The 16,838-nt window shown below is 36.6% G+C and overlaps 1 protein-coding gene across 1 annotated transcript in view; it reads left to right on the forward strand.

Moving 5' to 3' along the window:
- SYT10 (synaptotagmin 10) overlaps window positions 1-16,838 on the forward strand; it is a 61,333-nt gene that overhangs the window by 482 nt on the left and 44,013 nt on the right. The window lies entirely within an intron of this gene.

Below are 16,838 nucleotides of genomic sequence, written 5' to 3' on the forward strand. Positions count from 1 at the left end.
GCGGGCGGCGGCGCCCAGCTCGTTACCCAGCGTGGCCGGCGGGGCTCGAGCTGCCCTCCCGTCTCGCGGGTCGCGGGTCGCGGGTCGCGAGCCTGGGGAAGGGGCCGGGCCGGAGAACCCCTGCTTGGGCGGGGGAAACAGCCTTGCAGACAGCGTGGCCTTGGCCCCCGGGAGCAGAAAGGTTCCCGGGTGGGGTAACTCGCGGCTGCAACCTGTCGAGCTTTTGACAGTGTCCAAGCCCCTTATTAACTGTGATTTTGGAGGGTTTCGTGACAGCGTGGGCCAAACAGGGATTGTTTTTTGAGGCGACAGCTAAGGCTCCGGCCACATATAAAGTAGAAAAGATCAATTCTGTCTACACACGTGCGCGCATACACACCCCACCGCACGGGCATCCTCGCTCTCCCTTCAGGAACTTGGGAGGAGATGGGGTGGGACGGCGAGGGACAGCGACCGTCAGAAAACTGGACGTGGAAAGAAGCTTCGGGTGACACTTTTTTCTGGGAGGGTGGGGGAAACAGCGTCCGAACTAGTGTTTGGTCACCGCTGGGGAAAGGGTTTTAACCACCTGCGCAGCGTTGGGTCGGTGCCGCCTGTTGTCCGTTCGCACGGGGCAGACGGACTCCGGAGTTGCGGGCCGCGCGGTTTCGGGAGTCCCTGGCGAAGGTCACTTGTTGCTTTGGGAGACCAGCAAACACTGCTTTCGGGGTTTTCGGCCACGGGCTGGAAGACTGCCATCTCTTCTGTAGGTCTTGTGTCTTTCCCTGTGCTTTCCAGTCATTTTGTCCTGGCGGCGGGGCTTCGTGGGTTGAGGGCGGGGCGGCGCGTGAGAGCTGGCCCGCTCACCCCCTGCGGAGCGCGACGGCCCCCAGCCCCGCGGGCCGGGGAGGAGGCCAGCGGCGCGCACTGAGTGACTCCCTCCCAGCCACCAGCAAGGAAAGGGGACAGGAGAGGCGGGGATAGATGCGGTTTAGCTTTTTCCTACCAGTATTGAAAGCGACTGTCTGCAGGGTTTTCACGTTCTCTACTGGTGGCAACGGGAACCAAGAGACGCTTCTTTTCTGTCTGCGGGGGGCGGGGAGAACCTGAGAGATGCTGCTACTCGGACCCCGGACCCCGGAGTGATGGATGCATGTTTGGTGCTGTCCCCAAGCTGGACCCTTCGACATTTTGTGCATATACAAACACAACAGTCTTTTTCACTTGTTCAGTAGGTGTTAAATTCCGACTAGTGTATCAAACAACTATTAGTGGAAGGAAACTGGGTGAACATTGTGTATATGCGTGTCACGTGTGTGGTTGCTAAGCATGAGATAAATACCCAAAATAGTATGACCTTAAAAATCCTCAGTGGTGATATTGGATAAACTCTTCCGAACCATCATTAGCGATAGACATGCTAAATTTAGATAAGACAGGGAAGGGGGTATCGTGGAAGAAATTAGAGTATTTAAAGACCTATAATTTGGTCAGTTTAATGGTTGATGCTGTGATCATCTGTGATCATACACCAAGTGGTGGGCTCCAGGTTCTGAGATTGGCTGGTAATGAGGGGAATTTGTGCAGTTCGAGAACAATTACTAGCTTATAAATCTTTCTAAATACACAACCATATAAACTTAAGGTAAAGCACAGTATATGAATTTACGGAAAGGGTTTTGACGCGTCCTAAGCACCCAAGAGGTAGTCATAGTTCCCATTCCTTTTGGCCGTTCCCTTGGAAAGGAATATTGGGGAAAAATTAGTCTAAAACAATTACATGGATATTCGTCTCCTTTAAAGAGAAAATATATACCATTCAGATGCAGTATTTGATTTAATATATGAATATATTTTGAGTGGCTACAAAGAAGAAAACATTCTATTAGGTTGTATACGAGATCTAAAGATGCACAAGATTACTTTACATTTTCCATTTGCAAGTCTATGCAACAACTAGAAATAAAATACTTTAATCCACACATTATTGGTAGGAGGACATCGACATTGAATGGTACAGTGATTATTTACTTTGAATGTTAATTAGTACTGTCCATATGGTGGCAGTTATTCAAAGGGTGCAGTGGCAATTACAGACTTCCAGATTGTGTATATTTTTAGATTCCTTCACATAGAAGTAGAGGAGGAGAAATTCCAGTAATCCCAATTAAAGTCATTCTACATTAAAGAACCTAAGAATCACACATATAAATAAGATAAGCTCTTACCTGTGTGTTAAGTGCCAATAAAGAGCAGCCTTCACCATCTCTTTAACAGCAGTAGCGGAAGCATCAGCAGTTATGGGCATTAAGGATCTCCAATCAGGTTGACTAATCCTGTATTTTCATAAAATTTGTGAAGACTTATACTGAATCTGCCAACACTAATTAATTTACTTTTTTAGAATAGTTTATTAGAGGCATTATTGATGTAAACATTACTAGTACACTGGAAACTTCATCATGTATAGTTTTTAGAAAATCAAATGTTTGCCCTCTCTTTGTCACTGATCCCACCACCCACAATAGACATGTCACCACCTAAATTCGTCTTCATGCACAATATGAGTTAATGCTTCATGCACAATATGATTTAATACTTAGGGAAAATACGAAACACCCTAAAATGTTATTATTCAGATATATAGTAACTAATACACTTAATAGTTTTTGAACTGCATTTGGGTTCATTTTTGGTCAGTCTTTAATGCTACTCCCTATCCAAATGCTTATGAAGTTTTAGGAAAGAAAGTATGTTGCTTAAAAGGTAGAACTCATGAACCATAGCTAATCAAACCTACTGAGGCACACCGTCACATCACAATTGTATAGACCTAACCTTAATTTGAATATTTTCAATACACATTTAATTCATCATTGTTTTAATTTTGCATTTTAATACTTTTAATTTGGGACTAAAAATTCTAAAATAAAAATTTAAACAATATTTTTCCAAATTTCTACATGTGTTCCTCAATTTCTTAGATGTGGGGATCCATGGGTAAATGGCAAAGAATTTCTTTGACGTTACCTGACTAATAAAAGAGATCACTAAGTAAGATTTTAAAATTACAATGTGATTCTCCTCTGAGATGGTAAGTCTATGATAAGGTCTTAAAATGAAAGAGGGTGTTTCGTAGGTTTTTCTCTAGACACAAACTAAATGATTACTTAATTTATAATTCTGGTATAACTACACACTGGGTTTTATACATTCTAATGATTGTATAAAGAGTTACAATTTAGAAATATAGTGGAAATTTTTCCTCAAGACTTGTAGGTCTGAGAAAGAGTAACTGAATCATAATGAATTCAGATAGGCCCATATATGAAGAAGGATGTAGGAAAGGATTTTTTTCCTTCTTCCACATTGTCCCTCCAATAAGAATGTCACTCCGATCAAGAAAGTCTCACTTTTACATGATCATCAGTGCATATTATGCTTGGTCTCATTTGCTCCAAAGGGAAAAGAACAATTACCCTCAAAGGCCAAGCCAGTCTCAGCAAACATCTATTTTTCTTAATTCTGAGATATCAGTATTTTGACAATATTGACAGGATTGCTTTTGCTTTAATCTTTTTTTCCTGAGACAAATTAAAATCTATATTTTCTTTTTTAATTTTTTTAAAGTTTATTTATTTTGAGAGAGAGAGAGGCAGGGAGGGGCACAGAGAGAGGGGGACAGAAAATTTCAAGCAGGTTCAGCACCGCCAGCACACAGTCCAATGAAAGGCTCAAACTCACCAACCATGAGATCATGACCTGAGCCGAAACCAAGAGTCAGACGCTTAACTGACTGAGCCACCCAGGCATCCCTATATTTCTTCTTTATGTGAGCTGTGAATCTCTGAAATCTGATTCTTACAAGAATGATTTTATATACAAGATCTATAGCTGTCCATTTCATTCAAAGCCCATTTTCTTTAAAATTTAATCATAGTTTCGTTTTATGGAAAAAATTAGTCACTTGGGATGCAACTATATTCATTTACAAGATTTCTTTTTTACAAAATTCTGGCATAAGATAAACATCACAAATGTTTATTGGAATCTCTAAAGCCAATTAAAATTATCTATATTTTGAAAATACAATTGTGTTCTTCCTGATGTATATATTAAGTCAGTAGAATATAAGCTCTTTGAGAGCAGTGGTTGGTTTACTGTTTATTCTCAGTGCCTAGAAAAGTCTTTTAGAATCTCAACAAATATTTGTCGAATCAATGAAAGAATGAATTAATAAATTCATCCTCAAGAAGTCAGTTTCCTTATCTGTAAAATGATGAGTGCTATTTAATTATTTTCAAATCCCTTTAAAACTAAATTATATTTATTTGTATCTTTGTGTTTCCCGTATCCAACCAAATTATATTTATTTGTATCTACGTGTTTCCTTATTTGTAAAATGATGAGTGCTATTTAATAATATCCAAGTTCCTTTGAAACTAAATTGTATTTATTTATTAAATACATCTTTGTGTCTCCAGTATCTAGTATGTTGATAGGCATGCAAATTATGTTATAATAATGGCAGAAAATAGAGCATTTGAGGCATTTAAAACCTAGAATATGAGCAAAATACTCATGAAAAAGTAACAGAACATCATATGGATATCTGTTGACTTCCCACAGAGTGTGTTCAGGTAGAGCGATGATCCAGTGGCTAAATTTGTAAGTGTTGTGTGATAAATGTATTAAGTTTATGGAAGTCCTAGAAAAGTGGGAATATCTACTTAAAATATAAATTTATAATAGTAAAAGAAAACCTGTTGGCTCAAGTAGAAACTAGCATGGGGAAGATAACGGTATCTTTTTTCCAAATGCCTAACAGAACTAGAAGTCATTATTTTGCAGTGTTGAAAGGAAGGCAGGGTAAGTTAGCAATTTCCCCTCAAATCACAACTAGTTAATGAAACAGCTAGGATAAAAACCCAGGGTTCCTTAGGTTCAATAAAAGGAAGCATAGGAAGATTTCCTGGGGGCATCCTTGGTGCCATGGGGCACTGGAACAAATGTTTGTAAAAATAGGCTCTTAACTATCATTATACTATTGGCTATAATTAGTAAATTGGAAGGTATTAATAAGATTTCTCAGTGTGTAATTATGACCCAAATTCCAAAATTTCTTTTTATTAGATATACAAGGGTAAGACACAGCATTCTTTATTTTTCTTACTTGAATACATGCTTGCATGTAATTAAGTGTACATGAGTGTTAATTCATGAATGCTTAGCTAAATATAATTGATTTATTTGAACAGTAAAATCATGTAAAGGATTTTATAGAGTGTTTGAAATGCACAACTTTAAGCTAATATAATTAAAAATATAGCTCCTTCTATAGGTCTGTAAATAAGCTTATAATGAAAACAGATTTTAAATTTCTAGTTAAATTAGTTTTGTTTCTTTGTAATTAGAAAAATAATACATTAAAACCTATTTTTGCTTAATTTTCCTACCATATTTTGAATATGTAAGTTTAGTAATCAATATATATCATTATTAAAATTCAGTGCTATGATGTCAAAGAAAACTAGACCTCCTAATAGGAAGTATAATTATTAAAGGTCAATAAATTATGTTGCTTGTTTCTCATTTGCACAATACTGACTTCCTCTGTTGATGGAATATCCAGCACTGGCCAAGCTTAGAAATAATACCTGACTGAAGGGATGGCTTCTTGTTATTGTATAATAGTTTTCTTTTTCCTTATCACTTTAAATATCCTAAAGGACCGTTGAAAAAAGCTGACATCAACATGGCTTAGGTGGACTGTCAGAAAATAAAGCTATATACCTATACACACATATTTATATACACACACATATATATACACACACATATACAAATACTGTATATATATATACATAAAACCATAAAGTTGTGTTGTGATGCCTCAGAGCTAGAAGGGTGGAATGATGAAGGTGGGAAGGACTGATACTTTTTTTTCATCTAGGTGGGTCCTGAAGTGTGTTATGATCTACTGTTTAACATTCTATTATTGAATAAAGAACATTACAGTCAATTTAAAAAACCTTGTAAATGACAATATGTTCATACTGCAGAATTATTTTAATTAAACAATGAGGATACCAGTTTACAGTTTTTATTATTCCTTTAATTCTGTTTCAATAGTCATAGATTTATAGGAATAATGGACAAAACAGTATTAAGCTTATTATCATTTCTAATATGTTACAATATGAGTTGTTACTGTATCTGTGAGGTGGCTTTAGCATTATGCTTTTATTCAACAAATATTTATTGAACACTCAGGTAAAAGCCATGGGGCAAGACATTAAGATGTACTTGTACTAGGGGCCTGGGTGGCTCTGTCAGTTAAGTGTCTCACCCTTAATTTCAGCTTAGGTCACGATCTCACAAACCATGAGTCCTGTATCAGGCTCTGCACTAGCAGGGCAAAGCCTGTTTGGGATCCTCTCTCTGCCTCTCTCACTGATGCATGTGCACACATGTACACACTCTCTCTCTCTCTCTCTCTCTCAAAATAAATAAACTTCAAAATAATAAAATGTACTTATACCATTAATTAAATGCTGTGCATAGTTCAAGTTACTGTAAATGTAGAATTATAGATAATCATAGATTATAAATTATTTACTCAATTATGAACATATATAAAGATTTTTATAAGTTTGGATACTTTTATCCCAGACTGAATACACTATTTGATTGAATCTAAGATGCTATCGATTATAAGATGCAACATTATTTTATATGGTACCAAAAAGAAAAAGAAATGTTGCTAATTAAATTATAACTTGATACTTTATCACATAGAATTTATATTTCACACTTATGTAAAGACTTTTTTTAAAACAGACATAAATTGTTAAAATCATATGTCACTCTTAGACAAACATAAAAAGTAAAATAAAAGACATAAATGGGTTAAAATAAGTTTAAAATTGAGCATGATTCTTCTGAATGGCTTTTTGATCTTTCAGAATTGGTGATACCATTGTTTTCCCACTCATTACTGGACTCTATGCCATCAAGAATGCTGTTAAGGGTGTTAATGGTTAATTTTTTTCCTTAAAACAATTCCTAAAAGATATAAAGGCTACTTGGTGTTGTGCTCTAAGCTACCTGTACAATTATGTGCAAAGTTAGCAGTGTTGGCAAACTTACAGACTCACTCCCTTCTCTACCTACCCCTCAAAAAAGTTTGTCTTGTAAGGTTTAGTGCTAGGCTTTACTGTTTTCTCCATTTTTTTCCTTCAAGCCACATGAACTCATTCTCTGGCTCTCTATATTGATGCCTTTGCTCTTGCATATACACAGAGAAAAATTATGATATACGTACTTCCTGGCTATTAGTGATGGTAATAAGCCATTGACTAAAATATATTCTGATTTCAGAAAATGCAAATATTTTAAAATATACATATTATAATCAATTAAATATAGAATTAATATAACTTTTTTATCATTTACTGAAATTCAAGAAAAAGGCAAATCAGTACTGTTAAAATGGAAATTATAAGAGCCTTTGTTTAAAGGATAATGTTGATTGATTATGTATTGGATTTATAGGTGAAGAGACTGCTAGGTGTTTCCAAGTATTCATTCATTTCCCCCCTTTTATTTCACAGTATCAGAATCCTTTATTTTTATTTAGGTATGTAGCAGCATTAAAGTAATTTCTTTTTTTTTAAGTTTAAAAATGACAACATTTCTCAGCTTTCTTTATGGTTTGCTGCAGCCACATGACTAAATCTGACCATCAGAATGTTAGTGGCAGTGATGCGTACTATTTCTAGGCTGTGCCCTTAAAATTAAAGGACAAACTTTCACCTTGCCTTTCCCCTTGGTATTCTGCCACCCAGCTGCCTGGAACATGGGCATGTAGCTTGCCGTCTCGGACATTAAGGAGAAGGCAAAAACCTTTGAATAGCAAAGCACAAATATAAAAAAACGAGGACTCTATAGACAACTTGAACCTGATGTGTATACCCTGGCGTGCTTATGCTGGAATAGTTAATTATAAGAGAGAGAAATAAACTTCTACTTTGTTTAAGTCACTGTTAATTTAGCCTCTTGTTATAGAAATCAGACTTATGCTCTCATAATAGCAGAGTTGACCCTTGAACAACACAGGATTCAACGGTGTGGATCTACTTAGATGCAAATTTTTTATAGTACAGTACTCTAAATGTATTTTCTCTTTTTTATAATGTACTTAATAATACTTTGTTTTTTCTAACTTTATTGTAAGAAGACAGTATATAATATGACAAAATATGTGGTAATCAAGTATTTATGTTATTGGCAAGGCTTCTGGTCAACAGTAGGCTATTAATAAGTTTTGAGGGAGTCAAAAGTTATACGGCAGTTTCAACTGATTAGGGGTTGGTGCCTCTAAGCGCCTTGTTGTTTAAGGGTTAATCATAATACCATCTGAATAGAATAAAAAGGTTAACTTAAAAGATAATTCCAAACTTTTACCTTAGAAACAGTTTTCCTCATCTTTTTTTGTTGATTTGGGGCACCTGGGTTGCCTAGTCAGTAAAGCATCAGACTTCAGCTCAGGTCTCATAGTTCACGGGTTCAAGCCCCACATTGGGTTCTGTGCATGTGGAGCCCACTTGGGGTTCTCTCTCGCTCTCCCTATTACTCTGTTCTTCTGCACTCATGCTTTCTCCCTCTCTGAAAATAAATAAACTTAAAAAAAAGCATTGCTGATTTGGATTTTATTCCCTTTCTTTCCCTATGGAATGGAATGATGCCATAAATATGGTCTATATTCAGGCAATAATGAGAAGAAACCAAAGAAACAACACTTGAAATATCATTGAACTAAATTATAAGTTTTTATTAATTACAAAAATCACATTTTTGTACATTTTGAAAATTAAAGAACTAGAATTTAAAAAAAATTTTAAATGATACAGAAGCCACAGATAAGAATATCAGTTAAGGTGGTGGTGATGGGAATGGAGAGCACACCAATTGGTCTGTGCTTTTCTGTATGATCATGTACATCTGCATAGGTAGCAGACAATTAGACCTAACACTTTTTACAAGCCTCAGTGAATAGGACCATGCAAATATTATGGTCTGGTTATACAGACTTTAGCAAAGTTTTGCTTTACTCAAAGTTTGTGAGGAATTAGCATTTTTTGGCTTACCCTTTTCTGATGAGAGTTGTCTTTTCTCAGAACTGGGTCACTTTATTTTGAGATACTAAGACACAAAGAATAAGAGCTTTGTAGCAAAAGCGAGTCAGAGATATTTCAACAGATAAGTCGACAGTGGTAAAGCAATGGTTATGCATATATATGTAATCAAACCAGAGTTTGAGCAATTTTAAACCTGATTATCTGGGCACCTAATCTAATCTCTGTAAATTTAATGAACTCGTGGTCATACCAAAATATAATAAGATGAATGTCACATAATGGATTCTGCTTAACTATACAGAGAGAGGCATTGAATCAAATTTGAGATAGATCCTACCCATCAAGTTTGCCCATTGCACGGGTAACTTCAAAGGCCTGCTGAGAAGGCAAGCAACGCCATTCATATGCATCACACCGGCCTCCCAGTGGTTGTCCCCTCTCCTCCAGTGTTCTTTACCTAACCTCCCCAGGCCCCAACCACAAGTTCCCCTGCCTTCATCCTTCTCACTTGGAAACTCCAGTCCTTTCACCCTTCTACTTCTCTGTGAATTCTGTCGACAGATATGGCACCATACTTAATGGTGCATAATTTCATCATTGCAGTCACTTTCTCCGTTGAAGTATATTAAATCTTCCTGTGCTGTGGGGAAGGGAGACGTCACTCATGGATAAATTCATCTGCTTCTCTATCCCTACACTGGAGCAACTAAATATTTAGTAGGTTTAAAAACCAGGTAGACTAGTATCACTCTATTAGCTTCCAATTTCAAAAGAACCCTGAATTCTAAACATTAAATCCCATGTTTTCCTATTCAATTTTCTCCTGTTCTCTACAATTCCTATTTTCAAACTTCCCGCACTATATCTAAATATTCCAGGCTATTCCCAAATATGCCAAAGTAACTGGCAGTTGACCATAACTCCTACTTTAGAGAGAAAATACTAGTTATAAATAAGAATTCACTTGACTTCCTGCCCAAAGACCTAAAAACTTCACTGATTCCAGAATCATCCTCGTTTACTTATAAAGGAAAAGGTGAAGCAATCCTTTCAGCTTTGCTTCAGACCCCAGATCCAGTGTCCCCATTTATGGGACTTCACCATTTAATTATTCATTCTGCTTCACCTTCTATGTCCTCTTGTCTACTGATTCCTTCCCTTAAGTTTTAAAACATGCTTGAGTATTGCACATCCTCATAAAACACCTCCATCACCTCCACATGCTACTCTAGTTACTGCTTTCTCTCTCCTGCTTTCCTACATCCAGTTTCCTGAAGGAATTACCTATTCTCATAGAATCCACTGCTTCCTATTCATTTATTTAACCACATTAATCTACTTATTGGAGCCTCTGCTTCACTAACCTCATTGAATTCACTAAAACCTACCTGTAAATGTTAGTAGCTACTTGTTCTAATTGAACTTACGTTAAAGTTTTTACACTGTTGATTACTTCTTAAAATATTCTCCAGGGGCATCTTGGTGGCTGAGTCAGTTAAGTGTCTGACTCTTGATTTTGGCTCAAGATCTGACAGTTTTAAGATGATGCCCCATTCGGGCTCCAGGCTGAGCATAAGGCCTACTTACAATTCTCTGTCCCTGTCCCTTTGCCTCTCCCCGCTGCTCATGCTCTCGCTCGCTCCTCCTCTCTCAGATTTATGTATGAAAACACATTGACCTGGTTTTTCCCCATACTTCTGTTTCTTAGGTTTCTATGCACACAGCCTCTCTGTTCCTTCAAGTTCTTTTTCTTTAAATATTGATGTACTCAGGTTTCTATCAAATTTTGTCTTCTCTCTCATGGATTCAGAGTCTGACTATTTAAGGAGGTCCTTTAACTTCATCCTTAGTTGCAGTCATGCATGACCAGCAGCTTCCTCAAACTTTCTATTTGCATGACCACACATACATACTTCAAACTCAGTACCACCAAAGCTGAAGACGTGGTCTTCCTTACTTCATCATCCTGTTTGTCTCCCACCAACTCACATTCTTATCCTCCAGTCTTCACACTCAACTGCAGCTTCAACGTCCCAATTACTTCCTCAATCTGCTTTTCTCCTCATTTCAGACACCCTCCTTCAGAACCACTATAATCCTTCAGGGAATGACTATTATAATCTGTTAACTAGTTTCTCTTCTTCTAGTCTGACCACCACTCTTATCTTCTCCCTAGCCAGAGTGTTATTTCTGAAATGTATATCTAGCCATTTCAATATCTTTATTTAAAAATGTTTCTGTTAAAAAGAAATTAAAAAAAAAAACTGTACCTCCCTCTCTCTCTGACCCTCCCCTGATCATGCTGCCTCACTGTCTCTCAAATAGAAAACATAAAAAGAAAAAAAAAATCTGTACATCCCTCTCTCTGACCCTCCTCTGCTCACCCTGTCTCACTCTGTCTCTCAAAAATAAATAAAAAACACTTATTTTTCTATGAACTAAGTCCAGACTCTTAACATTTTTCATGCCATAGTTAAATGTTAAGTCACAATCATAAGAAAAATCATTTAAAACATTTTAATGACTTTATAAGTTCTCCCAGATTCTTCCTTAATCTTTTGGTAGTCAGATACTTTTATTTTGCTAAACAAATTTTGTTAAAAAAATTTATGTCATAAAGATCTAAGTATTAAACCGTTTGTTTTTAACACTTTTACTGATTAGTCATAATTACAATAGCAAGCAATGTAAACATATATAAGATACAATAAGCTTATTTTTATAAATTTATTATTATTATTTCAGGATAAAATTCTAATTACTCCAACTTCTTTCACTTTTTGCTGTTGAGAGGAAATATCTTTTCCCCTTTGCTCTGGTTTTCAGTGAAAGGCACTACAAGATAGGTATCTTGGCCCACCCCCATCTCTGAGAAATGACTTACCAGTTTCCCCCTTCTTTGAGGTATAAGCTTCATATCCTCAGGAAACAAATATTCTTTACTCCTCCATGTAGTAAATTTTACAGGGTCTAATCCTCATGGGAAATGCCTGCGGTGGTCCAACCAGGCTTGTGAACTGTATAGACAAGTCTAATTCAATTCAGTGTGGCATATTAGCAAGTCCATTTTCTGATAGGCCTAAGCTGATAGCTCCTAGTATATTAATTGCTACCTGTTTGAACATGTGTCCGTCTCTCAGTTGTTCTGAGCACACATGGATAGGAAAATGAAATGTTATTTGTTAGCTTCCTTAAACATTAATATTTACTTAGAAATGTTGGTGTTCATTTTAAACAAATTCACTCCTTTTAGTACCAGTTGTCATCAGATAAGTCTCTCCTATTCTTACTAATCTGTGAATCACCATTCAGTCCATACTCAATTCACACCTATGCCTCTTTTCTCCTAAGTACTCTTGTTTTAAAAAAAATAAAGATAGCAACCCATCACTGCACTTACTATGCAAATTACAATGCTAAATACTTTATATACATTTATTTAAACCTCACAACATCCTATGAAATAAATATAAGTACTTGTATTTTTCTGAGGCTCTTGAAACGTAAACTACTTGCCCAATGTCCCTGTGGTAGAGTTGACATTTGAACCCAGATATAAACTGTACCAGGGTACAAACCATATTATATTATCTTCTGGGTAGAAGGATTTCTGCGCATTCCTTCTAAATCACTCAAGTTTTAGTCATCTAGCTACCTTGAAATCCATATTAAGTTACTTTTCAGATAATTCCCAAAATGTGTATTCAATAGCTCCATAAACATTTTTTGACCATGTGGTAAATACTATACACTAAAATAGGTGAATAAATTTGGTTTCTGCTCTGAAGGATCAAGGACTGAGTGTATTTCTAGGTTGGGAACATTTGGAGAAGCAAAATAAATACAGATCCACAATCTCTTATCCACAATACAAAACCTCAAAACACCAAAAAGTGAAAATTTTTTGTAAATTGTAGCATTTTGGTATCAACACCCTACCTGAATTGGCATTAAGCTACTTATAATCTTCAGTGATCCCACTCACTGTGACTTATTCATACATTTCATTTTAGATATATTGATGTGTTTGGTTACTCAGTGTTTTCCCAGATAATGTGTACCATATTGCCTTTCTAATAGTAAACAAAAATAATAATTTTTGAAGCCCATTATGTCCCAGGAGTTTTGGTTAAAGGATTATAAGTCAATCAGTTATTATGATAGCATTGTTATAGTGGTAGGTGTGCTTTCAAAGCCCTTAAGAAAGGAAGAGGCAGGGAGTGTCAAGAAAGAGGTACTATTTGGATCTGATTGTTGAATACAAATTTGGCAGGGAGCTAAATAGAGATAGATAAATGCACTGGAACTACACGCAACAGCCTGAACAAAATCGTGAGAAAGTGATGAGTGGTCAGGGGGAGAAGTACAGGTGGGAAAGTGACAGAAGCATAAAGCCGACCAGTACCCAGGGGTCAGATCCCAAAGGTCCTGTGGAATGCCTTACAAAGTTTGGATTTGTCCCAGATGGCTAAGAGGTGACCTGGAAGAGTGTTAGGCTAAGAGAGGTAAGGTGACCATACATCTCAATTGCCAGGACATGACCTGGTTTCTTCCTGCTACCCTCGCATTATTGATAACACGATTTTTCACTTTCACAAGTAATTAAGTTTGGGTAAAATATTTTATGGTCCTCTAAATGGTAGAACAAGATACTGAAATTAGGAAGAAAATTGTCAGTAGTAGGAAAAATGGAATTAGGGTCAGAGATTTCCACAAGGCTTTTTCCTAAAATGAGAACCACCTTATGAATGCCAAATCCTAACATGTAGGAAAAATGGCATAAAAGAATGTCATCACATTTTTGTGGGTAGAGTAAAAGTTTTCTAATGCCCTTAAGTAAGGGAGGCATTTTTAGTTATGGACTGAAAACTAATTCCATCCTTTCTTCTACCTCATATTGCCCTGCAGTTTCCATATATCTTGGCTTTTGGCTCCAGTTGGCTTGAAGAAGTTAAAGAGTTAAAATATCTGGAAAAATATAATGTAAATGGAGCTGAAAATACATAAAGATGATGAATCCATAATTGTAGTAAAATTCCTCCATTTAAAATAATTAGGAAGCAAGGGGCACTTGGGTGGCTCAGTCAGTTAAGCGTCCAACTTTGGCTCAGATCATGATCTTGTGGTTTATGGGTTTGGGCTGACAGCTCAGAGCCTAGACTCTGTTTTGGATTCTATATCTCCCTTCATTCCTGCTCCTCCCTCACTTGTGCACATGAGTGCATTATCTCTTTCTCACAAAAATAAACATTACAAAAAATGGAAAGTCGGGCGCCTGGGTGGCTCAGTCAGTTGAGCGTCCGACTTCGGCTCAGGTCATGATCTCACGATTCGTGGGTTCGAGCCCAGCGTCGGGCTCTGTGCTGACAGCTGGCTCAGAGCCTGGAGCCTGCTTTGGATTCTGCATCTCCCTCTCTCTCTGACCCTCCCCTGCTAATGCTGTGTCTCTCTGTCTCTCAAAAACAAATAAAAAACATTTGGGGCGCCTGGGTGGCTCAGCCGGTTAAGCCTCCGGCTTCGGCTCCGGTCAGATCTCACGTTCGTGGGTTCGAGCCCCGCGTCAGGCTCTGTGCTGATAGCCAGCTCAGAGCCTGGAGCCTGCTTCGGATTCTGTGTCTCCTTCTCTCTCTGCCCCTCCTCCTCTCATGCTCTGTCTCTCTCTGTAACAAAAATAAATAAAACATTTAAAAAAAAAGTTTTTTAAAAAAACAAATAAAAAACATTAAAAAAATTTTTTAATGGAAAGTATATTTATATATTTTTCTTTTTTCCTCAAGTTATGGAGCTAATGAACAAATTAATAAGTAGAGAAGTAAACTATAAAATATAAAATATGATCACACATTCTTCATCAATTGAATATAAATGGGAAATATATTTAATGGTTGCTTTAATAGGCAACTAGAAAATGAAGGAAAATATTAATATCTATCACAGCATGTCAAATTAATTTTTATTCTTGTAATTAAGTAGCATTAGAAATCTGGAATTATTTCAATTTCTGAATAGGTTTCCATTAGCTACAAATTGGGAGTTTCAACACAACCATTTTATCTTACTAATCAGGAAAATGAAAATTAAAACAAGGTATCATTTCCCCATCATATCAGTGAAAATTAAAGTGTAATAGCTTTTCTCTGAGATTGTAGAAACTGGTAAACTCTTAGGATGTTTTTGTTAGAGACACTCTGGTGTTCTCTTGGAAATATATAATAAAATTAAATATGTGCATAACTCATGACCTTGTAATTCTATTTCTAGATATTTACCTTAGAGAAACATTCACAAATATGCACAAGAAGAGGGGTAAGGATATTCATTACAGCTATGTGGTAATAGCAAAACACTGGGTATAATCTATCCCATAATATCCATCATGGGGAAGTATTTTGGAATGCTGTGTGAGATGAAGTTAGACCTCAAAGATCACTGAATAAAAAAGTAAAGCAAATTGAAGAAGCAACTATTCATAAGCCACTTATAATTTTTTAAGTATATAGACAATTCTATATTTGGATGGGTTTTAAAGAGATATCTTTATTAGTGCTTAGGCCAGACAGATACACACCAAACTGGGATCAGTGGTTGCTTCTAGGAGGTTACGATTTCAGTATAAGAAAATGGAAAGGATTAAGGGACAGATATAATTTAGCCTATAACATACTCCTACCATTTTTATTTTAAACAAAAGAAATTGGATTCAAATTTATATTGAAGATAAGCAAACTTAGAAAATTACAAGATTATTTACATCTAGACAAATTTCCCTCTACAGGAAATATGTTCAGTTCCTAAGGGTGCTATAACACCAGATTGACAATATCGATTATCTTAGGAAGTTGAAAATGGAATTGGATATGGGGTTATCATCAACTTTTTAAAAAAGAGACTTTAGAGCAGCTTTAGATTTACATAAAAATCGGGAAGATAGTACAGAGTTCCCATATATCCCACACCCAGTTTCTCGTGTTATTAATATTTTACATTAATATGGCATGTTTGTTTAATTAATGAAGCAGTATTGATACACTGCTAAAGCCCATACTTTATTCACATTTCTTTAGTTTTTACCCAGTATCCTTTTCCTATCCCAGGACTCCATTTAGGATACCACATTACATTTGGTTATCACGCCTTCATAGTCTTCTCTTGGCTATAATAGTTTTCCAGACTGTCTTTTTATTTGACCACCTTGGCAGGTTTGAAGAGTGCTGGTCAGATACTTTGAGGAATGCCCTCCTACTGGAATTTGTCTTACAGATTTCTAATGATTAGTCTTGGGTTATGGGTTTGGGGAAGAAGACCAAAAGGAAGAGTGTCATTTTCATCACATCAGATTGAGGGTTCATACTATCAACATGATTCATTATTGTCAATAGTCACCTTGATCACCTGGTGAGGTGTCTCCACTAAAGTTGACCTTTTTTACCCCTTTCCGTACTGTCTTCTTTGGAAGGAAGTTGATATGTGCAGCCCACACTCGAGGAGTGGGGAGCTGTGGTCCGCCTTCTTCAGAGCAGAGTTTCTATGTATGTTGCTTGGAATTCTTCTGCACAGGAGATTTGTTTCTTTCCTCCCATTCATTTATTTACTCAATCCTACTAACTTTTTTTTTTACTATATTTCTTTGGATCATTTTACATAATAAGCATATGTTAATTTTGTGGTTTTGAAATAAGGATATTTTAGGGATACTTAGATAACACATCATTAATTTGG

Source organism: Suricata suricatta, chromosome 10, assembly GCF_006229205.1.
Source record: "Suricata suricatta isolate VVHF042 chromosome 10, meerkat_22Aug2017_6uvM2_HiC, whole genome shotgun sequence".
Classification (NCBI taxonomy): Eukaryota; Metazoa; Chordata; class Mammalia; order Carnivora; family Herpestidae; genus Suricata; species Suricata suricatta.